The following is a 25,343-nucleotide window of genomic DNA, read 5'->3' as shown; positions in this document are numbered from 1 at the left end:
GCAAGTTCAAACGGGAAAACAAGTAGTACCGATATATTTAACATATAAACTAGAGAACAAATTTAAAACCAAAGAAACTATAAGCTAATTATTGTCTCGTCGTCCTCACGGACGCTCCTCTTGCTTGTCACCTCCTCGTCGGAAGAGGAGTTCCAGGCGGATGAAGTGGCGTCTTCATCGTCGTCGTCGTCGGTGAAGGGACGACGATGCTCCGCCTGCGCCCGCGCATGCGCCCTTGCCCGGGCCCTTGCCTCCTTCCTTGCCGCCGCCTTCTCGTCTGCCGCCTCCAGCCGTGCGAACTTGGCTTTGGAGTCCTCCTCCTCCTCCTCCTCGCCGTCGCTGCCAACGGCGCCTCCGTCCTCCTCGACCTCCGTCGGCGTGGACCCAGGATCACTGGGCGTCGCAGGCGTTTCCCACCAATGCACCAGGAGGAGGAGGAGTAGGAGGAGGATTAAGCAGGCGCATGGGTTATATTCTGTGGGGATTAATGTCGGCGCGTATAACGAAGAGGCCTGCGGTTGCTCTTCTGCGGTGATTCGGCGCTCCATTCCGGTGGTTGGCGGGTTGATTGGCACGGTTGCCACTCTGGCGGTTGACATCGGCGCGCTTGTTGTACTTTAATTCGAGGCCGATCGAGCCAGGCTCGCTGCCAGGCGGGCCCGTGGAGGAAGCGAGCGGACGCTCGGCGGGACCGCGGAGACGCAAACGTGTTGCATATTTGCGCCGCGTTTGCGTAACCCCCCGGACACGATGTGTCATCCCGCTGGGGTGCAGACGCATTTCCGGTCCGCGCAGACGCAAACGGTCGCACAGCATCCGTTTGCGTCGCCCCGTTGGAGATGCCCTTATGCCCGTCGTCGCGAATCTTTGCCTTTTTTTTTAAACGAGGCAAAAGACTTGCCATTTTCATTAATAAAGAAGAAGTCTTCCTTAATATATTCACAGCAGTTCTCTAGCTTGCATGGTTCGGGAAAAAATATACATTAGATATTCTTGTAGAAAATAACAGCAGTACTAGATGCATCAGATATTACATTCTGTGAGATCAATAACCACCTGTTTCTTTGCACCACACAAGTTATGATGATACATGCATGGCACGTCGAGTTGATCGGAACCGGAATAAAGATCACTGTGCTTGTAGTACAATCAGACTAGCCGGGCTAGAGCTAGCAGCTAGGGTTGAAATGTGCCCCATATCCGAGCATATATGAATAGTTCCCAGAATATCAATGGGAAAATTAGTTTTGTACCATTAAAAGATCCCGACTTTAGAAAAGTACCACCAAAAGATTGGGCTGCAGAAAATACCACTAAAAGCTTACTCCATTATTGATTTGTACCATCATCGTGAACTCCACATGAATTGGAGCTAAAAACAAATGAATCAGGGAGAGTATTAGGGGATTAAGGGAAAATATAAGAGTTCTATCCACGCATAAAGGGAAGAAAAAATCATACAAACCGGAAGAATATAAGAGAATTAGTGGAGATTGCCCGTATGAAACTTCAACAGCATTCATCCCCTTTCAAATCTCTGCTCATGGAATCTCTGCCCGTATGAACTACAGAATCTCCAAGACTAAATTTACACTATGAAAGATGGAACAACAAGAAAAACAAGAGGGAACGAGAGAAGAGAGGGTGGAGGGAGGGCGCACCATGGAGGAGCCGCCTATACCGCCTCCGGGGAAGCGCGCCGCCGGGAGGTACGCTGCAAGTGCAGGTGGTCTTCGAAATCCCCTCCTAGCTCTGTTGCCTGAGTTGTTTTTTTTTTTCTTCAGATGATGCTGCCTGAGTTGGATGCGTGGATCTGGTTCAGTCAATTTGTCCCAACTCACGTGGACTTCACGGTGATGGTAGAGATCAATAACGGAGCAAGGTTTCAGTGGTATTTTTCTAAAACCCAATGTTTGGGTGGTAGTTTTCTAAAGTCATGATCTTTTAATGGTACGAAACTAATTTTCCCCGGGGATACTTCACTGGGACCTCGTAATGCCGATTGCCAAATCAGGACGAAGGTATGAGGAAATGGAATAGCTCATAAAGTCAGCTTTTGTCTGTGACGTGCCTTTCATTGGGTAGCTCGTTCAGTACCGGATTCATAGTCCCTCCTGCCGCGCCGTTGAGATTTCAGACAGCAAGCTCCCACTGTTTCAAGTTGGTGGGATCGAATCCCTCGAATCAAAACATTGATCGAGTTGCAGATAAGAACTTGCTTCTGTTAGTACCATGGATCGACGAGGCTGGCAAGGACCATCCTATCGGCCGGGCACCTTGCGAGACAATCCGAACTGAACTTCGCTTTACGCGCGCCATGTCTCACTCAGCTAGCTAGCTCAATCGATCAGCCTCTCCCACTTGGTAAGAATGGCTCCATGCACCCACATGCACCACACACTGATCGCTAGCTCGATCTAGCGATCTATAGCTAGGGCTTGACGGAACGATTGAGCCGATTGATCGATCCAATAATTCCTGGAACAGTTACTGTAGCCAGGTCTGTAAAGAGATTCCACTTCCGATTAGCTAGCTCCCGCGGACTTTTACCAACCCGGTGCGCGCCCGCAGATTAGCTGGATACATGGAGTAGGTCTTAACTGATGATGGCAAGCATGATCCTGAGCGAGACGTCTTATCTTTCGTCGATTAAACTCCATGTATGATCGTTCATCCCCCATCATTTCTATGCATTCGCCGAGATTCTGAAGTGCAATCCTAGGTAGCAGGCTGCTACTAAACATCATTCGCTTGGAACTGTGTATTGATCCGCAGCGCAGACTAAGAGCATCTCCAGTCGCGTCCCCCAAACCGTCCCCCAAAGGGATTTGGGGCGCGCCGGACAAAAAAAGAGTTCCAGCCGTGTCCCACAAGCCCATTTTTGTCCGGCGCGGCCCGATACGGTGTCCGGCGCCCCGAGCCCGTCCCCGTCCCACAGGGGACGCTCCGGGACGCCGGGACACAACGAAGCGAGGCCAACCGACGCGGGCCCGACCCGTCGGCCGGCACAGGGAAAATTCGTCTCACACTCCCGCCAAATCCCGCCGCTCCCGCCAAATCGCGCCTATACCGCCGCGCACAGGCCTCCCAAAACATATCCCGCCGCCGATTCATTTCTCCCTATCCCGCCGATTTCTTTCTCCCTCCCGCCGTCCACCCGCCGCCGCTACCCTCTCCCCATTCCATGGCGCCGCCGACAGCCCCCCAAAAGATGGCGAAGAAAGCGGCCAAGAAGCCGCCGGGCAATGCGACGATAGGGGCGAAAGCGCCGTTCGCGAAGCCGCGGAAGGCGCCGGCTGCGAAGAAGAAGCCTGAAGGAATGACCGAAGATCAATGGCAGCAAGATTGCCTGCGCCGGAAGCTATCGACGGCGGAGCGGAAAGGACGGAGGGCGGCGGAGTTGGAGAAGAAGGCTCTGGCGGTGCGGCAGCACCAGCACATGATGGCCGGGTGTACAGGCGCCACCAACGCGAGCCCATATAGTACGAACGTGCCGGTGTACGTTCAGGGAGTCTTCTCTCCGTCGTCATCCGCCTTCTACAACGACGGCCCCTCCAGCACTCCCGGGTGCGTGACGCCTAACTTGTCGCCGCACTACCGGGATGCGCTGCCGCACGGCGGCTTCAACCCCAACAACCTCTACTCCCGGCGTACGAGCAGCGCGAGCGGGACCCGGTCCGGACGGCGGCCCTTTCACCGGCCGCGGAGTCCGCTCGAGATCCGACGGCGCCGGTGCTGAGGAGGACGAGCGGGGTTGAGGAGGAGGACGACGAGGAAGAGGACGGGGTGGAGGACGACGAGGAGGACGACGATGAGGACGAAGAGGGCGGCGAGGAAGAGGACGACGAGGGTGCCGGTGACGATGATCTCGTGGAGGTAGACGCGGACGGCGTGAGGACGAAGAAGAAGAAGAATGCGTCGGGCACACGAGGCCCGAAGTGGACGCCTCTGGAAGATCAATGTCTGTGCGAGTCGTGGGCGACGGTGAGCCATGACTCCATCATCGGCGCCAACCAAAAAGGCGGGAAGTATTGGGCGAGGATCAAGGCCGAGTTCGATGAGCGCAAGCTCATCAACGGCGACTACCGAAAGTGACAATGAAGAGGAGCCGAGAAGGCAATGTCGACGCGATGGGCCATCATCCGGGCGTCGGTGAACTCCTTCCATGGGTACCATCACGACTTAGAGACCGAGGCGACAGTGCGCGCCGACGTCGCCCAACCGGTACTGACTGTTTCTTCCATAATCCGTAGCGCCCACATTGTGTTCGATGAAATGACTCGCTTCCTTTGGTTAGTTTGATCGGGCCATGGATTTGTACGCCAAGAACTCGGAAGGTCACAAGTCTTTCGCGCTGATGCATTGCTATGGCAAGCTCAAAATGAATGAGAAATGGCGGCTGACGCGCTTGTCGCTGTCCAAGGGGAAGGACGCCATTGATCTGGACGCGCCGCTGGCAACTTCGACAGGGCGTCCCATGCGGCAACAAGGCTGCCAAGGCCGCCTTGGCCCATGCTGCGTCGTCTGAGAAGTCGCAGGCGTCGATCACGAAATGCCTCGCCGACGTCTCCTCGACCTTTATCTCCCGCGACAAGAAGACCGACCAAAGGTGGGCCGAGCTGCTCAAGAGGCAAGAGGAGAAGCCGGAGCTCAAGAAACGCAGGGACGACATGTCCCCGCTCGAGAACGTCGACAGAGGGAATGTCTCCCCGGACGCGAGCGGCGCACAACTTCTTCAAAGGCCAGATCCTCGACGACATCGAAGCCAAAATGGCGGCGGCGGACGCGGCGGCCCCGGCAGCCGGCATCGGCATCGGCGGCAGCGGCACGCAAGACAAGAGCAGGGCCGACGCGTCTTCTCTTGCTACACCTGCGTCGGCCTCCGCGTCGGCGACGGAGCGGACGCACCATGCACGAGGAACGGGCAGATCGCGACGAGGTGTTGACGCTCGAAACCCACCGGCGGGCGAGACGGGCAACACCGTAGAGCCGGGAACAACTAGGGCTGCGGCTGGCCCTAGTCCTCCGAGCGACGGCCCGCAAAGCCTCCCGGTCGCACGCACCGATGTTTATCACAAGGGCGTGCCACCCGACCTATACCTGGTCGGAAGGTGTGGATGATGCCTCGCTTAGTTTCCTGCAGGGCACACACGTAAACGTTAAATACGAGCCTCGATCGGCTCTCGAGTTATCCCGTGAATCGGCTCAAAGAGCCGATCCACCCATGATTCGGACGGGTGTCCGAATATATGGTGGTCCTGCTTGATCAAGGTAAAGCCGATGAGATCTACGACGATTTAGGGTTTTCACCGCATAATCGGATCATCCTACTCAGGATTGGGCCTCGCGCTCGCGCACGGTGATCGTAAGCTCGATCCTAGACAGGGCCTAAAAACCAACACGAGGTTGATCCCCGGAACATCCGTTCTAGGACTAGCAAACGCCACCCTACACGCCGCTGGATCCTCCGACCCCTTGTAAGGCCTAACTATTGCAGATATTAAACTAATCCTTGTAGAACAAGGAGCAATCGTAACGGACCAGATCTACTAAACTATGATCAAGCGGGGCGCCGCCCCTACACCTGAGATAGGCGTAAGGGCGGCTAGACATGCAAGGGTTGCACTACGAAAGCATGTAACATGAAGAACAATGCTAACCCTAACATGTCTAAGATAACTACGTTGCTCGCCATCAAAAAGGCTTCGATACGAGCAACGCATGAACAACGTGGGCAGGCTTGTCTGCCTAGATCGCAAGATGCGATCTAGGCAGCATGATGCTTACCAGTAGAAACCCTCGAGACAAAGGAGTTGGCGATGCGCCGAGATTTGTTTGTGGTTGAACGTTGGTTGTTGTTTATTCCATAAACCCTAGATACATATTTATAGTCCAGACGGACTTTCTAATGTGGGCGTGCACTAAACCGTGCACGAGATAAACTCTAACTTTTAATCTAGATACAATCTACTATAATTAAAGATACATGGGCAATCTGGCCCAACTTCACCGAGCAAGGCCGCTTTAGAGATCTTCCACGCGTAATCTTCCAAGCCCATCTTGATCGCGGCCCACCTCCTGATTTAGCCAAAATCTGGTGATAACACGAGGTCGTCGTGCTCGACGGGCCTGCGTCGACTCAGGACACGACGCCGTCGACGAACCCCTTCCCCTTCTTCTAATTTGCATGCACCACCGATCCAGTAATATGATCGCGCGCCCAAGTACTTTGATCGATCGCCGCTACTCGATCGCGACGAATCGGCGGGAACGATCTCTTTTGAATGCATCTATTTGAATTTCTGATTGGGGGCGGCGTTTGGGGGACGCGGCTGGAGAGCGACGTCCCCCAAACGCGGCACGAACAAAACACGTCCCTCAAACGCTCGATCCGGCGCGGTTTGGGGAACGGTTTGGGGGACGCGACTGGAGATGCTCTAATCTTCCATGCTAAGCATATGCCCACTTGCAAACAGGGTTAACTTTCTGATCGCCTTTTGCCAACATGAGGCGATAGATGTGCTAACGTGTTGATATGGATCCAGCTCGATCTGCTCCAAGGCTCGAACCAACCAGCAATAGAGATATTGCCTTCAAGAAGAGCCGGTCGCCGTAACGCAATCGCAATCACTTTTGGTAAAACTCAAGTATTGCAACGCAGCTATATATACATGTGGACGGTCGTTGTACTCTAGTCTACACGGAGTCCACACGGAGTGAGCGGCATATAGAGAAGGGCACCAGAAAAGTACAAAAGAACAGAACGCCAACTAATAACCTTCTCCCAAGAAGAGTGACTTCGCCGGAGTCTTCTTTTGTATCGTTAGTGAAGAAATTACTCCAAGTAGGTACGGACCTTAATAGCGGAAGTCATGTTTTGGCTCTACGATGCATATGCTTTTTTATTTTAAAATACATCATTAATACATTTTAAAATGTTTAAAATTTTCAAACGAAAAATTCATGTGTACATCACATGCTACGTGCTCACAACAAAATCGACTTGTCGTTTGGGCTATGTAAAAAAGATAAAATTGGGTACTAAAAATAAGAAATTTGTGAAACATGTTTTATCTTTTTACATCGATCACACAAAAAAATTCGCGCACATAAATTGTTGAGATGTACATGCGAAAAAATTGTTGAATTTTTTTGGTAATTATACATATGTTTGTTTAGGTAGAAGGAGCATATGCATCCGGAAGCCGAATTAAACTTCTGCCTTATATCAGCGGAGAGATCCGAACTCAAAATTTACTTTTAAAAAGGGATAGTTTTTATTGCAGGGTACTACTCTAACTGAGAGAGAGGTATAACCTAGAATACATGGGCCTCATGGGCTTGATCTAGAAAGGACTAAGCTATGCATACACATAATATGTTCTACCACTCTACAAAAAAACATAATATATGCTTCTTCTTTCTCTCTTGCTTTTATTCTTGATCTTCTTTTCCGTTGGGAGGCAAGCAATCACCCTTCGAGATCCATGGCAAGCAGCATCTCCAAGCTGCTAAGTTGCAAAGCACATGAGCAAACAGGGCATCGAGATTATGTGTTGGCGGAAGCGGAATGGGTGCTAAAGCCACGTGTGATTGATCAGGTGGAGTTCACCTCCAACTGCTTAACTGACAGAGTTGAATCCGGTACCACATACGAGGTCGTCAGCGAGCCAAGCTTCATATACTTCACTGACATCGAGAAAGTAGAACTCGTGCATAGCTCTCAAAGCTCAGGCATGATCTGCAGCACCATGGCCATGACCACCACGAGGTCTTCGCCCTCAGAGCTAGGTCTAAACCCTAAACCTCATACTCTAAATCAGATAGCCATATGCTCGTAGTCTTAACATTTATGTGTACTCCTACTTATTCCCAGCTGTAGTAGATCGATATATGAGCCTAGCTAGTCGACTGATCTGACGCCCCTTGAACAAGTGGGTCGTTCCATCGTCTCCCGCCTACTTTCTTCGTTTTGTTTGTTCGGCCGGCGAATGACAGGTTCGTCGTCAAACCCCGCCCACAACGCACTGCTCTCCATCGCTGATTTGGACGTGCAGACGCGCTTGTTCCGTGCAAAATTACAAGCTTTACTTGCTAGCCGTCCGTTGGTGCGTGCGTGCAGCTTGGCATCATAAGGCCACATTGGCCATGCACGTCATGGCTGGCGCTATCGGGTTTCAGACTTTCAGTTGCAGGAGGAATCATGGATGGTACGGCACATCGTCGATCACTCGCTAGGTACTTTTAGCTGGTTCATCAGTTCACCGCCACTGAAACCTGCACTTGTTTGGCACTTCGTATATGTAGTGCGCACTCATTATTATGCAGTCTTTAGAAGAAGCACGGCATGCACACCTTCGTGGTCCGGCCGCCTTTTCTTCCCCCGGATAATTGGTCTTTGATCCACAGTAGGAACTCAGCACGTAGCAGTTTAACACCCACTGTGGTGTTGGATAATTAGTCATAGTTTTCACCATTAACTTCAAAATATTAAGTATGATTCTAGCAGCTACTTTAGCAATCCATTTGGGGCTAGTCTAGTCAACGGATTTTATGGTCGATTTAAAAAGACAAAACATGTCTCACAAAAAACCATATTTTTTACATCAAAGTTTGTCTTTTTATGTAGCCTCTAGGACAAGTTGATTTTTCATGTAAATACTTTATGCGCATGTAGCATGTGAAGACATGCGGCGTGAATATTTTGCTTGTAAACTTTTAACATTTTAAAATGTATCAAACATGTTTTTCAAAATAAAGGAAGCCTATGCAGCCAAAAGCCAAAACATCACTTCCAATGGTGCACACGAACCTACTTGACATTATACCTGGCCATCCTTCAGATCAGGTCAGGCCTAAACAAGCCCGATGTAGAAAACCCAGGCCTAGCTAGCCATCGGGACTAAACTTAAGGCCCAAGCCCTGCCCATCAGAGGAAAAGGCCATCCGGTTGCGGGCGACCACTTCCCTATTCCGCATATATGTGAGGCCCGTATCCGGCCAGCCTCGACGTTTGGGCCTAAAAATAACGCACATGCCCGCCTCACATGATTGATGGGGTCGGCTCAAGCCTAGAATTTTCAGGCCGGGCCGTCCTTTGCATGCCCATGTTTACTTCACATGGAACCGGCGGTGACACAACGAATACGTCAGCCGTCTCATGCCCCCATACGGTGTTTGGCGGAGCCGATTTGCCAACTGTATTGGGGGCTTAGGTGGTGAATTTTGTATGGTGGCAATTTTTCCACTCGCACCCGTATAATCAATTCAAAGGTTTTGAAAGGGCGCGAACTGAACCAAACACGATCCATCCATGGCGTGAATTGAACCAAACTCGATGGGTTCGATCAAACCCGGCATAGTTTTTTTACAAATTTAAGAACAAACATAAATAAAAACAACTAAAACATAATTTAAAGACCGAGGCGGTGGTAGAAGACGGTGTAGTGGTCGTCTTCGTCGGAGCTCTCCCCGTCATCCTCGGGTTCGTCCTCGCGCGGCGGTTTGCTGCAGCCTTAGCTGGTGTTGTGGGTATACTTCATGGTTGTACCATCGACGGTGGCTAGATCCGGCAAGCCCGGGTGACACATAGATGGTGATGGTGGCGGATGGCTCATCGGGCGGCCCAGTTGCTGTAGATCAAGATGGATGAAGTCCAACCCAGGAACAAGGAGCCGGATCCACCGACCTACTCTGGAAGTCGGATCCGGTCTGGTCCATCAGGGGTAGCCGGATCCAGTATGGCGTATAAGGAAAGGCGGATCCTTGGCGTGCACGACAATGTAATATTTCGTAGTTAGGCAACTTGTATTCCGGTTAGGACTCTCCGTGTAAACCCTAGATCCTAACGCCTTTATAAGCCGGATCACGGGAGCCCTAGAGGCACAATCACAACTCATTGTAATAACACGAAAGCGCCCAGATAATACCAGACAAGCAGCAGTAGGCCCTGTCATCGTGCAGGTGTTACAAGCTTGGTAAATCGCGTACCACCATCCCGAGGACTCTCCGCCCAATGGCCCCTACTTCTACTCCCCCTCGTGAGGATCCCTCCTCCGAGGTACTGTCAAATAGGCAACGACAGTTGGCGCCCACCGTGGGGCCAGCGACGTCTAGAGGATGAAACCGGGAGGGTTCCGCCATGGGAAGCTTCAACGACTCCATCACTGTGGGGCGTGTCCTTTACGCCGGAAACTTTCCGATCGTCCCCCAGGACGAGTGCTGGATTCCTGCTAAGACCGACCACGTCAAGTTCTCCATCGTGCCAATCGGCGGCATTCACATCTTCATCGGCGAGACTATCGATTCCAACGGAAACGCACTGGTAAGTAACGCTGACACGACCACCACTGAGCAGGACGCAATCGCGAAGATCCGATCTGAGTCACAGGAACTTCCTAATGAAGATTCCGCCTTAGATCTGAAAATTCCAAATCCGCCCCTAACCAGGAAATTACGGTGGAAGACCAATGCAGATCTGCCTGGGTTTCCCAGGTGTTAGAGAAGCAAATGTGCCACTTCATGCACTTCCTCGCACATACCGCATGAACCGCCCCTCCTCAAGATGGAGCTGGACCCATGCAGGTTGAGGCTGTCGGAGACAGCGATACTCCGGATCAGCAAGTGGTTGCCAGAAACAACAACGCTCTGGATCAGCAAGTGGATGCCGGAGACAAAGAAGAGTCAATACTCGAGAACCTAAGCCCACTATCTGACGACGCGTCCTCCATGGACACAGAGGAATACAACCTTGCTATGAAGGAGTTGGAGGATGAGGAGAAAGCTGAGGCAGAATCTGCTCCGCCAAAGCACGTCCTTGCGACTGTAACTGGGTTGGAGCAAGGAACTGACGCAGAAGCAACTCCGCCCAACGCCGGAATTCCGGGCCCGTCGAATCCGGAAGCTCCGCGTCGAGATCGCTCTCGCTTCGTGCCGGATCCTGGAGAAGGACGTGGCCTTGACTTCGGCGAAGAGATGTCCAAAGAAGAGCTCGCTAGGGTAGCAAGCCGGGGTGCCATTGCGCACTCGGAAATCCTAACCAAGCCAATAACTCCGAAAGGAACCGCAGATCCGGAAGCTTTAGAAGCCAAAAGGAAGGAACTGCTAGCTACCGCCGAAAAGTTTGCCAATACCGCAGTAGTAATGCCCGAGGAAAGGCGGGACGCATAGGAGCTGATGGAGCTACTCGGGAAGAACAAGCGCAGAACCACAAAGTACCTGCAGAAGGCCAGAGCGCTCAGGGATCGTTGGGAGACAATAGTCAGTGATGCCAACATGGAAGCAGAAAGGATCCGCCAGGATGTCATTCGCCCCCGGAGGATCAATTTTGAGAGCCCCAGCAATCATCAGCCACTCACAACTCCAAAGGATAACATGAAGAAGGATGCGGAGATTCTGGCCAATAATGATGAGGAAATCGACCTCAATCACCTCCGCACACTCGCAGCTTCAGCAATGAAGCAACAGAGTAAGGCGAATACTTCACGCAGGATGGAATCCAACCCGGATCTTTGCGTATCCACCACGCAGAGGAACGCCTCAGGAAGGGAGCATCATGACGAACAATCGCGCACCGGATCCACGGAGCGCAGAAGAAGAACCAGGGAACATCCAGATCTGATACCCATACCCTCGGAAACCCCTCCGGTGGATAAGTACAGGGAAATGATCCGATGTATGCTGGCAGGGACAAGTACCGGAATCCGCCTCCTCCGCCACCTCGCCGACGGAGTCCAGTTGGAAACGCCAGACCCCATGGGCCTAGTGGAATTAACATCCACGACAATGTTGTTCCCCCAAGGAGCCAGAACAAAGAGCGCACGTTTGAGCCCCGCAGGAGCCGGAACGAAAAGGGTGAGCCTGAGCCCCGCAGAAACCAGAACAAGGAAGGTGACCGCCATCATGGAGAAGGCAGCCACCGTAGCCGGAGTCAGCATCGTGAAGGACGCGGAGAATCAGAAAGCGGAAGCAAAAAAGTCTCATCAGCCCCCTCACATATCTCCCTCCCCACCACCCAGTGGGGGAGGTGGTGGCGGAGGCCGAAGATCTCGCTCCCGCTCAAAGTATCCCGCCCGCAACGGCTCACGCGATGCACGGGAACATCTCAACGAATACAGGACTGGGTACATAGGCCCAAAATGCTTTGCCAGGAGGATCCGAGAGGAACCAACGCCAAAAGGCTTGAACTTCAAGCTACCCGGAAATCTGAAGCACAATGATGGCAGTGAGAGGCCCGATACCTGGATCGATGACTTCTTCAATGCAGTCAGCTTTGCCGGAGGGACCCCCAATATGGCCTGCCGCATGCTCTAGTTGTACCTTTTTGGTCCAGCCCGTACTTGGCTCAACGACCTCGAGGAGAATTCTATCTTTTGCTGGTTTGACCTGAAGGTTGCCTTCGAGAAGTAATTCAGGGGCACCTACAAGAGACCCTCCACGACCAACGATCTGCAGGCCTGCATCCAGAAGAAAAACTAAACCTCCCGAGCTTTCCTCACTCGGTGGTTAGCAACAAGAAACGAGTGCGAGAACGTTGATAACCGCACAGCAAGGCTAACTTTCATAGGTGGCTTGAAAAGAGGGGGGCTGCTCCGGCACAAGTTATCTTGCCTTGTCAACGAGCAAAAGCTGACCTTGGATGACATGATCTCCATCGCCAGCACTCACACCGCCGCTGATGACGATGCAGGTGGAGAACTCTCGGCCACAACCATACCCCTGCATTAGCAAAAGAAGAACCGTGATGGCAGCAGCAGCAACAACAACAAGCGGAAGAACCCCTCTGATGACCAGAAGAGCGGCGGATCCGACATGGTAGCTATGGCGGTCCAACGCGGGGGTCAAGGAGGTGGAAGAGGCCGCAGCCGTGGTGGCGGATCCAGTAGGGGTGATGACGCGTAAAGCACACGCCCGTTGGGAACCCCAAGTGGAAGGTGTGATGCGTACAGCAGCAAGTTTCCCTCAGTAAGAAACCAAGGTTTATCGAACCAGTAGGAGTCAAGAAGCACGTCGAAGGTTGATGGCGGCGGGATGTAGTGCGGCGCAACACCGAGGATTCCGGCGCCAACGTGGAACCCGCACAACACAACCAAAGTACTTTTGCCCCAACGAAACGAGTGAGGTTGTCAATCTCACCGGCTTGTCGTAACAAAGGATTAGATGTATAGTGTGGATGATGATTGTTTGCAAAGAACAGTAAGAACAAGTATTGCAGTAGATTGTATTCGATGTAAAAGAATGGACCGGGGTCCACAGTTCACTAGAGGTGTCTCTCCCATAAGATAAATAGCATGTTGGGTGAACAAATTACAGTCGGGCAATTGACAAATAGAGAGGGCATAACAATGCACATACATGATATGATGAATATTGTGAGATTTAATTGGGCATTACGACAAAGTACATAGACCGCTATCCAGACATGCATCTATGCCTAAAAAGTCCACCTTCGAGGTTATCATCCGAACCCCTTCCAGTATTAAGTTGCAAAACAACGGACAATTGCATTAAGTATGGTGCGTAATGTAATCAATAACTACATCCTCGGACATAGCATCAATGTTTTATCCCTAGTGGCAACAAGACATCCACAACCTTAGAACTTTCTCATCATCGTCCCAGATTTAATGGAGGCATGAACCCACTATCGAGCATAAATACTCCCTCTTGGAGTTAAGAGCAAAAACTTGGCCAGAGCCTCTACTAATAACGGAGAGCATGCAAGATCATAAACAACACATAGACATAACTTTGATAATCAACATAACAAGTATTCTCTATTCATCGGATCCCAACAAACGCAACATATAGAATTACAGATAGATGATCTTGATCATGTTAGGCAGCTCACAAGATCCGACAATTAAGCACAATGGGGAGAAGACAACCATCTAGCTACTGCTATGGACCCATAGTCCGAGGGTAGACTACTCACACATCACTCCGGAGGCGACCATGGCGGCGTAGAGTCCTCCGGGAGGTGATTCCCCTCTCGGCGGGAGTGCCGGAGGCGATCTCCTGAATCCCCCGAGATGGGATTGGCGGCGGCGGCGTCTCGGAAGGTTTTCCGTATCGTGGCTCTCGGTGCTCGGGGGTTTCGCGACGGAGGCTTTAAGTAGGCGGAAGGGCAGGTCGGGAGGCGGCACGAGGGGCCCACACCACGGGGCCGCGCGGCCCAGGGGGCCGCGCCGCCTAGGGTGTGGCCACCTCGTGGCCCCACTTCGTCTCCTCTTCGGTCTTCCGGAAGCTTCGTGGCAAAATAGGACCCCGGGCGTTGATTTCGTCCAATTCCGAGAATATTTCGTTACTAGGATTTACGAAACCAAAAACAGCTAGAAAACGAAGAATCGGCACTTCGGCATCTTGTTAATAGGTTAGTTCCAGAAAATGCACGAATATGACATAAAGTGTGCATAAAACATGTAGATAACATCAATAATGTGGCATGGAACATAAGAAATTATCGATACGTCGGAGACGTATCAGATATCAAGTGTCAAGTATGTCTTGAAGATGAAGATGAAGTGAGCCCTCAAGTTACTTCAAGACATCAACATGATGAAGAATGAAGAAATGAAGTGCAAGTTCAAGATGAGCCAACTCGAAGAGTTCATAAGCTTGAAGCTTGAAGCTTGAAGCTTGAAGATTGATAATCAACATAACATAGTATTCTCTATCCATCGGATCCCGACAAACACAACATATAGAATTACAGATAGATGATCTTGATCATGTTAGGCAGCTCACAAGATCCGACAATGAAGCGCATGAGGAGAAGACAACCATCTAGCTACTGCTATGGACCCATAGTCCAGGGGTGAACTACTCACTCATCACTCCGGAGGCGACCATGGCTGTGAAGAGTCCTCCTGGAGATGATTCCCCTCTCCGGCAGGGTGCCGGAGGTGATCTCCAGAATCCCCCGAGATGGGATTGGCGGCGGCGGCGGCACGATGAGGTTTTCCGTATCGTGGCTCTCGGTGCTCGGGGTTTCGCGACGAAGACCTTAAGTAGGCGGAAGGGCGGAGTCGGAGGGGTCACGAGGGCCCCACACAGCAGGGCCGCGCGGCCCCTCCCGGGCCGCGCCGCCCTAGTGTGGCGGCGCCCCGTGGCCCCACTTCGTCTTCTCTTCGGTCTTCCGGAAGCTTCGTGGCAAAATAGGCCCCTGGGCGTTGATTTCGTCCAATTCCGAGAATATTTCCTTTGTAGGATTTCTGAAACCAAAAACAGCAGAAAACAGCAACTGGCTCTTCGGCATCTCGTTAATAGGTTAGTGCCAGAAAATGCATAAATACGACATATAATGTGTATAAAACATGTAGATATCATCAATAATGTGGCATGGAACATAAGAAATTATCGATACGTCGGAGACGTATCAAGGGGCCAACAACACGCTGACGAGGTCACCGTCGCTGGGTTCCGCGCTCCCCAAACTTACGAAGAATACAGGGATATACCATGCCTAGTCCACATTGATCCGGCTACTGGCAAGTCCTCCCACACCAATCGTAACTGCAAGTGGGTCAACGATCTCAAGACCGACCCGGAAGCAGGATACAAGCGCGCCCGGAAGCACCGCCCTCGCGACAAAGGAGGCAAGGGTAAGAACAAGGAGAAGGACGAAGACAGTTCCGAGGTGATGGAAGAGGGTGAAGCTTCGCCGGATCCCAAGGAGGGTTCCGCAGCTAACAAATCCAATCTCTTAGTCAAAAAGAGTGCAGGTGTATACCACACATTCCTCGTAACCTCGACGGATCGGGCCAAGAAATCAGCCCTCCGGGTCCTGAATGCCACTCTTCCAGCTGTGCCACAATATTTGAAGTGGTCGGAAAACCCATGCACCTTCGACAGGGCAGATCATCCGACTGTCATCCCCAAAGAGTGATATGCTTTGGTTGTGAGTCCCTGCATCGATGGGTATGACTTCTCCAAGTGCCTCATGGACGGTGGAGCCAGCATGTGTAGGGATACGTTGCATAGAAAACAAAAAATTTCCTACCGCGAGAACGCAAACCAAGCCAAGATGCAATCTAGAAGATGGGAGCAACGAGGAGATGATCGAGACTCACCCTTGAAGATTTCCAAATCCTACAAGATGAGGCTCTTGTTGCTGCGGTAGACGATCACTTGCCGCTTGCAAAAGCGCGTAGAAGATCTTGATCACGGTGCCACGATCGGGCAGCACCTCCGTACTCGGTCACACGTTCGGTGTTGATGAAGACGACGTCCTTCTCCCCGTTCCAGCGGGCAGCGGAAGTAGTAGCTCCTCCTTGAATCCGGCAGCACGACGGCGTGGTGGCGGTGGCGATGGAGAACTCTGGTGGAGCTTCGCTAAGCGTTGCGGGAGAGGTGGAGGAGGTGGGGCGGCTAGGGTTTGGGAGAGTGGGGCGCCGGTCACTATGGGGTGCGGCCACCTTGTGGTGTTGGGGTGGCCGGCCCCCTCCACTTGTCCCTCATTATATAGGTGGAACACCCAAGAGTTGGTCTACAAGTCTTCGAATAAGACCCCAAACCAAAACCTTCCATATGACATGAAACCTACCCAAGGTGGGATTCCCACTTGAGGTGGGACTCCCACCTTTCCTTGGGAGGGGTGGCCGGCCACCCTAGGGGAGTCCACTTGGGACTCCACCCCTCTAGGGTTGGCCGGTCATGGGTGGTGGAGTCCCTCCGGGACTCCGCCTTCCAAAGTGATTTCTTCCGGACTTTTCTAGAACCTTCTAGAACCTTCCATAAATGCACCGAATCATTTCCAAACTTGGAATATGACTTCCTATATATGAATCTTATTCTCCGGACCATTCCGGAACTCCTCGTGATGTCCGGGATCCCATCCGAGACTCCGAACAATATTTCGAACTCCATTCCATATTCAAGTTCTACTATTACAACATCAAACCTTAAGTGTGTCACCCTACGGTTCGTGAACTATGTGGACATGGGTGAGAACTCTCTCCGACCAATAACCATTAGCGGGATCTGGAGATCCATAATGGCTCCCACATATTCAACGATGACTAAGTGATCGAATGAACCATTCACATACGATACCAATTCCCTTTGTCACGCGATATTTTACTTGTCCGAGGTTTGATCATCGGTATCACTCTATACCTTGTTCAACCTCGTCTCCCGACAAGTACTCTTTACTCGTACCGTGGTATGTGGTCTCTTATGAACTTATTCATATGCTTGCAAGACATTAGACGACATTTCACCGAGAGGGCCCAGTATATCTATCCGTCATCGGGATGGACAAATCCCACTGTTGATCCATATGCCTCAACTCATACTTTCCGGATACTTAATCCCACCTTTATAACCACCCATTTACGCAGTGGTGTTTGATGTAATCAAAGTACCTTTCCAGTATAAGTGATTTACATGATCTCATGGTCGAAAGGACTAGGTAACTATGTATTGAAAGCTTATAGCAAATAACTTAATGACGTGATCTTATGCTACGCTTAATTGGGTGTGTCCATTACATCATTCATATAATGATATAACCTTGTTATTAATAACATCCAATGTTCATGATTATGAAACTAATCATCTATTAATCAACAAGCTAGTTAAGAGGCTTACTAGGGACTCTTTGTTGTTTACATATCACACATGTATCAATGTTTCGGTTAATACAATTATAGCATGGTATATAAACATTTATCATAAACATAAAGATATATAATAACCACTTTTATTATTGCCTCTTGGGCATATCTCCAACAGATCTCCCACTTGCACTAGAGTCAATAATCTAGATTACATTGTAAGGTACCTAACACCCATGGCATTCCGGTGTTGGTCATGCTTTGCCCTAGGGAGAGCTTTAGTCAACGGATCTGCTACATTCGGATCGGTGTGTACTTTGCAAATCTTTACTTCTCCATCTTCGATGTACTCGCGAATCGAATGATAACGCAGCTTGATATGCTTCAGCCTCTTGTGTGACCTTGGTTCTTGTGCATTGGCGATGGCACCCATGTTGTCACAGTAGATGACTAGTGGGTCCAATGCACTAGGAACCACACCGAGCTCTACAATGAACCTCTTCATCCATACCGCTTCTGATGAAGCCTCTGAAGCCGCTATGTACTCCGATTCTGTTGAAGACTTTGCCACCGTGCACTGCTTCGAGCTTGCCCAGCTTACTCGCAGCACCATTCAATATAAACACGTACCCGGATCGTGACTTAGAGTCATCGGGATCGGTGTTCCAACTTGCATCGGTGTAACTTGTTACAACGAGCTCTTGGTCACCTCCATAACAAAGAAACATATCCTTAGTTCTTTTCAAGTACTTCGGGATATTCTTGACCGCTGTCCAAGTGTTCCATTCCCGGATCACTTTGATATCTCGCTAGTCAAACTAACAAGCATGTGCTATATCCGGTCTTGTACATAGCATGGCATACATGATAGAGCCTACCGCCGAAGCATAGGGGATCCGACTCATCCTTTCTCTTTCTTCTGCCGTAGCCGGACCTTGAGTCTTACTCAAGACCTTGTCAGGTAACATAGGTAAGAATCCTTTCTTACTTTCGTCCATTCTAAACTTCTTTAGAATCTTGTCCAGGTATGTACTCTGTGATAGCCCTATTAGACGTCTTGATCTATCTCTATAAATCTTGATGCCTAATATATACGATGCTTCACCAAGGTCTTTCATTGAAAAACTATTATTCAAATAACCTTTTACACTCGCTTAATAGTTCTATATCATTCCCAATCAATAATATGTCATCTACATATAATATCAGGAATGCTACAGAGCTCCCACTCACTTTCTTGTAAATACATGCCTCTCCATGACACTGTATAAACCCGAAGTCTTTGATCACCTTATCAAAGCGTCGGTTCCAACTTATTTCATGGCTTCTTGCCATTTGTTGGAATCTGGGCTCATCATCGCTTCTTCATACGTCGCAAGGTCTTCATCATTGTTGTCCACAATCATGACATTTAGACAAGGATCATACCAATCAGGAGTGGCACGTTCCCTTGTCGATCTGCGAGGTTCAGTAGCTATCTCATTCGAAGTTTCATGATCATTATCATTAGCTTCCTCTGTTGCCGGTGTAGGCGGCACAGGAACAACTTCCGTACTCGCGCTACTCGATCAACAAGTGAAGATTCATCAATCTCATCGAGTTCTACTTTTCTTCCAAGTCACTTCTTTAGTGAGAAATTCTTTCTCAAGAAAGGTTCCGTTCTTAGCAACAAAGATTTTGCCTTCGGATCCGTGATAGAAAGTGTATCCTATAGTTTCCTTAGGGTATCCTATGAAGACGCATTTCTCCGCTTTGGGTTCTAGCTTGTCCGGTTGTAACTTTTTTACATAGGCTTCGCAACCCCAAACTTTAAGGAACGACAGCTTAGGTTTCTTATTAAACCATAATTCATACGGTGTCGTTTCAACGGATTTTGGTGGTGCTCTATTTAAAGTGAATGCGGCTGTCTCTAATGCATAACTCCAAAATGATAAAGGTATATCAGTAAGAGACATCATAGAATGAATCATATCTAAGAGAGTTCGATTACGACGTTCGGATACACCGTTTCGTTGAGGTGTTCCCGGCGGTGTCAATTGTGAAAGTATTCCGCATTTCTTTAAATGCATGCCAAACTCATAACTCAGATATTCACCTCCGCGATCGGATCGTAGAAATTTAATCTTCTTGTTACGTTGATTTTCTACTTCACTTTGGAATTCCTTAAACTTCTCGAAAGTTTCGGATTTATGTTTCATGAAATAGATATACCCATATCTACTCAGATCATCTGTGAAAGTTAGAACATAACGATAACCACCGCGCGATGCTACACTCATTGGTCCGCATACATCGGTATGTATGATTTCCAATAAGTCAGTAGCTCGCTCCATAATACCAGAGAATGGAGTCTTAGTCATTTTTCCCATTAGACATGCTTCGCATCTATCAAGTGACTCAAAGTCAAGTGATTCAAGTAATCCATCGGTATGGAGTTTCTTCATGCGTTTCACTTCAATATGACCAAGACGACAGTGCCACATATAAGTAGAATTATCATTCAATTTAATTCGTTTAGCATCAATGTTATGTATATGTGTATCACTACTATCGAGATCTAACGTAAATAAGCCATTCTTTTCAGTGTGCTCGACCATAAAAGATATTATTCATAAAAATAGAACAACCATTATTCTCAGACTTGAATGAATAACCGTCTTGCATTAAACAAGATCCAGATATAATGTTCATGCTCAACGCGGGTACAAAATAACAATTATTGAGGCTTAAAACTAATCCCGAAGGTAGATGTAGAGGAAGTGTGCCGACAGCCGATCACATCGACTTTGGATCCATTTCCAACGCGCATCGTCACTTCATCCTTTAGTAGTCTTCGTTTATTCTTTAGTTCCTGTTTCGAGTTACAAATATGAGCAACCGAACCAAGTATCAAATACCCAGGTACTAGTACGAGAACCAAGTAAGATAAACATCTATAACATGTATATCAGATATACCTTCTTTCTTCTTCTTGACAAGGCCGCTCTTCGGATCCGCCAAATACTTGGAGCAATTACGCTTCCGGTGTCCCTTCTCCTTGCGAGTAATAGCACTCGAGCATCGGGCTTAGGGCCGGTCTTAGGTTTCACAGGAGGCGTGGCAGCTTTCTTGCCACCCTTCTTGAATTTTCCCTTAGACTTGCCCTCGTTTCTTGAAACCGGTGGTCTTGTTGACCATCAACACTTGGTGCTCTTTCTTGATCTCAATCTCGGCAGATTTCAGCATGGCGAAGAGTTCACGTAACTCTTTGTTCATGTTCTGCATATTGTAGTTCATCACAAAGTTCTTGTAACTAGGTGGCGGTGATTGAAGGACACGATTAATCCCCGATCTGTTAGGAATCACTATTCCCAAGTCACTGAGTTTCTTCGCATGCCCGGTCATGGCGAGCATGTGCTCACTAACGGAGCTGCCTTCTTCCATCATGCAGCTGAAGAAGTGTTTCGATGCTTCATAGCATTCCACGGCCGCATGAGATTCAAAGATAGCTTTCAGCTCATTGACCAACTCATGAGGATCGTGGTGCTCAAAACGTTTTTGAAGATCGGCTTCCAGACTGCACAGGATGGCACACTGAACTTGAGAGTACCGAGTTTTCCGAGTCTCGTAAACATTCTTTACTTCATCGGTTTCAGCTTCTGCAGGAGGGTCACCTAGCGGTGCATCAAGCACATATTGCAGATTTCCGCCGCCGAGGAAGATCCTCACATGACGGAACCAGTCGATGAAGTTGCTACCGTTGCTCTTAAGCTTTTCTTTCTCTAGGAACTGGTTAAAATTGATTGAGGACGCCATATCTACAACATATATTTGCAATAGTTTAGACTAATGTTTATGACAAATTGAGTTCAAATTTTAATTCAACAAAATTAAAAAACTAGGTGAACTCCCACTCAAAACAATATCCCTCGCATTGTCTTAGTGATCACACGAACCAAATCCACTACATCAAATCCGATCATCACGAGACAAGATGTAATTTCAATGGCGAACACTCAAAGTGTTCATCATATCAATCATATGATTCATGCTCTACCTTTCGGTATCACGTGTTCCGAGACCATGTCTGTACATGCTAGGCTCGTCAAGGCCACCTTAGTATCCTCATGTGCAAAACTGACTTGCACCCGTTGTATGCACTTGTTGATTCTATCACACCCGATCATCACGAGATGCTTCGAAACGACAAGTCTTGGCAACGGTGCTACTAAGGATGAACACTTTATTATCTTGATATTTTAGTGAGAGGGATCATCTTATAATGCTACCGTCGCGATCTAAGCAAAATAAGATGCATAAAAGGATTAACATCACATGCAGTTCATATGTGATATGATATGGCCCCTTTGTCTTTGCGCCTTTGATCTTCATCTCCAAAGCACGGACATGATATCCATCATCAACGGGCATGATCTCCATCATCGTCGGCGTAGCGTCAAGGTCAATGGCGCCGTCTTCATGATTGTTCTCCCATGTAGCAACTATTACAACTTCTTTGAAATACTACTCGACATGAAATTTAAAGACAACCATAAGGCTCCTGCCGGTTGCCACAATACAATAATGATCATCTCATACATATTCATCATCACATTATGGCCATATCACATCACCAAACCCTGCAAAAACAAGTTAGACGTCTCTAATTTGGTTTGCATATTTTACGTGGTTTAGGGTTTTCGAGTAAGATCTAATCTACCTACGAACATGAACCACAACGGTGATACTAGTGTTGTCAATAGAAGAGTAAATTGAATCTTCACTATAGTAGGAGAGACAGACACCCGCAAAGCCACTTATGCAATACAAGTTGCATGTCGAGCGTGGAGCAAATCTCATGAACGCGGTCATGTAAAGTTTGCCCGAGCCGCTTCATCCCACTATGCCACAAAGATGCAAAGTACTCAAACTAAAGACAACATAAGCATCAACGCCCACAAAACCATTGTGTTCTACTCGTTCAACCATCTATGCATAGACACGGCTCTGATACCACTGTAGGGATACGTTGCATAGAAAACAAAAAATTTCCTACCGCGAGAACGCAAACCAAGCCAAGATGCAATCTAGAAGATGGGAGCAACGAGGAGATGATCGAGACTCACCCTTGAAGATTTCCAAAGCCTACAAGATGAGGCTCTTGTTGCTGCGGTAGACGATCACTTGCCGCTTGCAAAAGCGCGTAGAAGATCTTGATCACGGTGCCACGATCGGGCAGCACCTCCGTACTCGGTCACACGTTCGGTGTTGATGAAGACGACGTCCTTCTCCCCGTTCCAGCGGGCAGCGGAAGTAGTAGCTCCTCCTTGAATCCGGCAGCACGACGGCGTGGTGGCGGTGGCGATGGAGAACTCCGGCGGAGCTTCGCTAAGCGTTGCGGGAGAGGTGGAGGAGGTGGGGCGGCTATGGTTTGGGAGAGGGGGGCGCCGGCCACTATGGGGTGCGGCCACCTTGTGGTGTTGGGGTGGCCGGCCCCCTCCCCTTGTCCCTCATTATATAGGTGGAACACCCAAGAGTTGGTCTACAAGTCTTCGAATAAGACCCCAAACCAAAACCTTCCATATGACATGAAACCTACCCAAGGTGGGATTCCCACTTGAGGTGGGACTCCCACCTTTCCTTGGGAGGGGGTGGCCGGCCACCCTAGGGGAGTCCACTTGGGACTCCTCCCCCTTAGGGTTGGTCGGCCATGGGTGGTGGAGTTCCTCCGGGACTCCGCCTTCCAAAGTGATTTCTTTCGGACTTTTCTAGAACCTTCTAGAACATTCCATAAATGCACCGGATTATTTCCAAACTTGGAATATGACTTCCTATATATGAATCTTATTCTCCGGACCATTCCGGAACTCCTCGTGATGTCCGGGATCCCATCCGAGACTCCGAACAATATTTCGAACTCCATTCCATATTCAAGTTCTACTATTACAACATCAAACCTTAAGTGTGTCACCCTACGGTCCGTGAACTATGTGGACATGGGTGAGAACTCTCTCCGACCAATAACCAATAGCGGGATCTGGAGATCCATAATGGCTCCCACATATTCAACGATGACTAAGTGATCGAATGAACCATTCACATACGATACCAATTCCCTTTGTCACGCGATATTTTACTTGTCCGAGGTTTGATCATCGGTATCACTCTATACCTTGTTCAACCTCGTCTCCTGACAAGTACTCTTTACTCGTACCGTGGTATGTGGTCTCTTATGAACTTATTCATATGCTTGCAAGACATTAGACGACATTTCACCGAGAGGGCCCAGAGTATATCTATCCGTCATCGGGATGGACAAATCCCACTGTTGATCCATATGCCTCAACCCATACTTCCCGGATACTTAATCCCACCTTTATAACTACCCATTTACGTAGTGGCATTTGATGTAATCAAAGTACCTTTCCGGTATAAGTGATTTACATGATCTCATGGTCGAAAGGACTAGGTAACTATGTATTGAAAGCTTATAGCAAATAACTTAATGACGTGATCTTATGCTACGCTTAATTTGGTGTGTCCATTACATTATTCATATAATGATATAACCTTGTTATTAATAACATCCAATGTTCATGATTATGAAACTAATCATCTATTAATCAACAAGCTAGTTAAGAGGCTTACTAGGGACTCTTTGTTGTTTACATATCACACATGTATCAATGTTTCGGTTAATACAATTATAGCATGGTATATAAACATTTATCATAAACATAAAGATATATAATAACCACTTTTATTATTGCCTCTTGGGCATATCTCCAACAGCATGAACATCATGTACCTGGAGACTCTGAAGAAGATGAACCTTACCAAGGAGCAGCTCAAGCAGAGCACCACGGAGTTCCATGGTGTGGTTCCGGGTAAAAAGGAAAACTCTCAAGGCAGCATCAAACTTCCCCTGGCCTTCGGCGATGTTAATAATTTCCGCGAAGAGATGATCACGTTTGAGGTTGTGCCCTTCAAGAGATCCTACCATGTCATTTTCGGCAGGCCACCTACCACAATTTCCACGCAAGGGCGTGCAACATCTACAATAAGCTCAAGATTCCGGGTCCTAACGGCATGATTACCGTATCCGGAGATTACAAGAAAGCTCGAGACCGCGAGGAGGGCGAAGCCGCCTTTGCAGAATCCGTACTATCTCGAGAGGAGCTGCAAGGCTACAGGGCCGCGGTGGATCCGAATGAGATGCATACCCCCAAGAATCAGATCTCCGACCAGAAGACCTCGTTCAAAGCCGCGATAGACACCAAGAAGATTGACCTCAAGGTAGGCGACAGTACCAAGCAAGTGTCTATCAGAGCTGGCCTGGACCCCAAATAGGAAGACGCGCTCGTCGAGTTCTTGCAAGCTAACATAGATATCTTGGCATGGCAACCTTCTGACATGTCCGGAGTACCAGTGAAACAAGCTATGCGACGCTTTGGAGATAAGAAGCGTCGTGCCATAGGGATGGAATTAGCAAAGTTACTAGGGGTAGGATTTGTAGCAGAAGTTATCCATGCTGATTAGGTCGCAAACCCCGTCCTTGTACCAAAAAAGAATTCTGAAATACTAAGAATGTGCATCGATTACTCCGGGTTGAATAAGCATTGTCTGAAGGATCCGTTCCCCTTGTCGGGCATTGACCAAGTCATTGATTCGACAGCAGGGGCAGAACTTATGTGTTTTCTTGACGCATATTCCGGGTATCACCAGATCCGGATGAAGAAGTCCGACCAAAAGGCGACCTCGTTCATCACACCCTTTGGCACTTACTGCTATGTCACCATGCCTTTTGGT

This window comes from Lolium rigidum, chromosome 6 (genome assembly GCF_022539505.1).
Source record: "Lolium rigidum isolate FL_2022 chromosome 6, APGP_CSIRO_Lrig_0.1, whole genome shotgun sequence".
Taxonomy (NCBI): domain Eukaryota; kingdom Viridiplantae; phylum Streptophyta; class Magnoliopsida; order Poales; family Poaceae; genus Lolium; species Lolium rigidum.
This window is presented reverse-complemented; position numbering follows the sequence as displayed.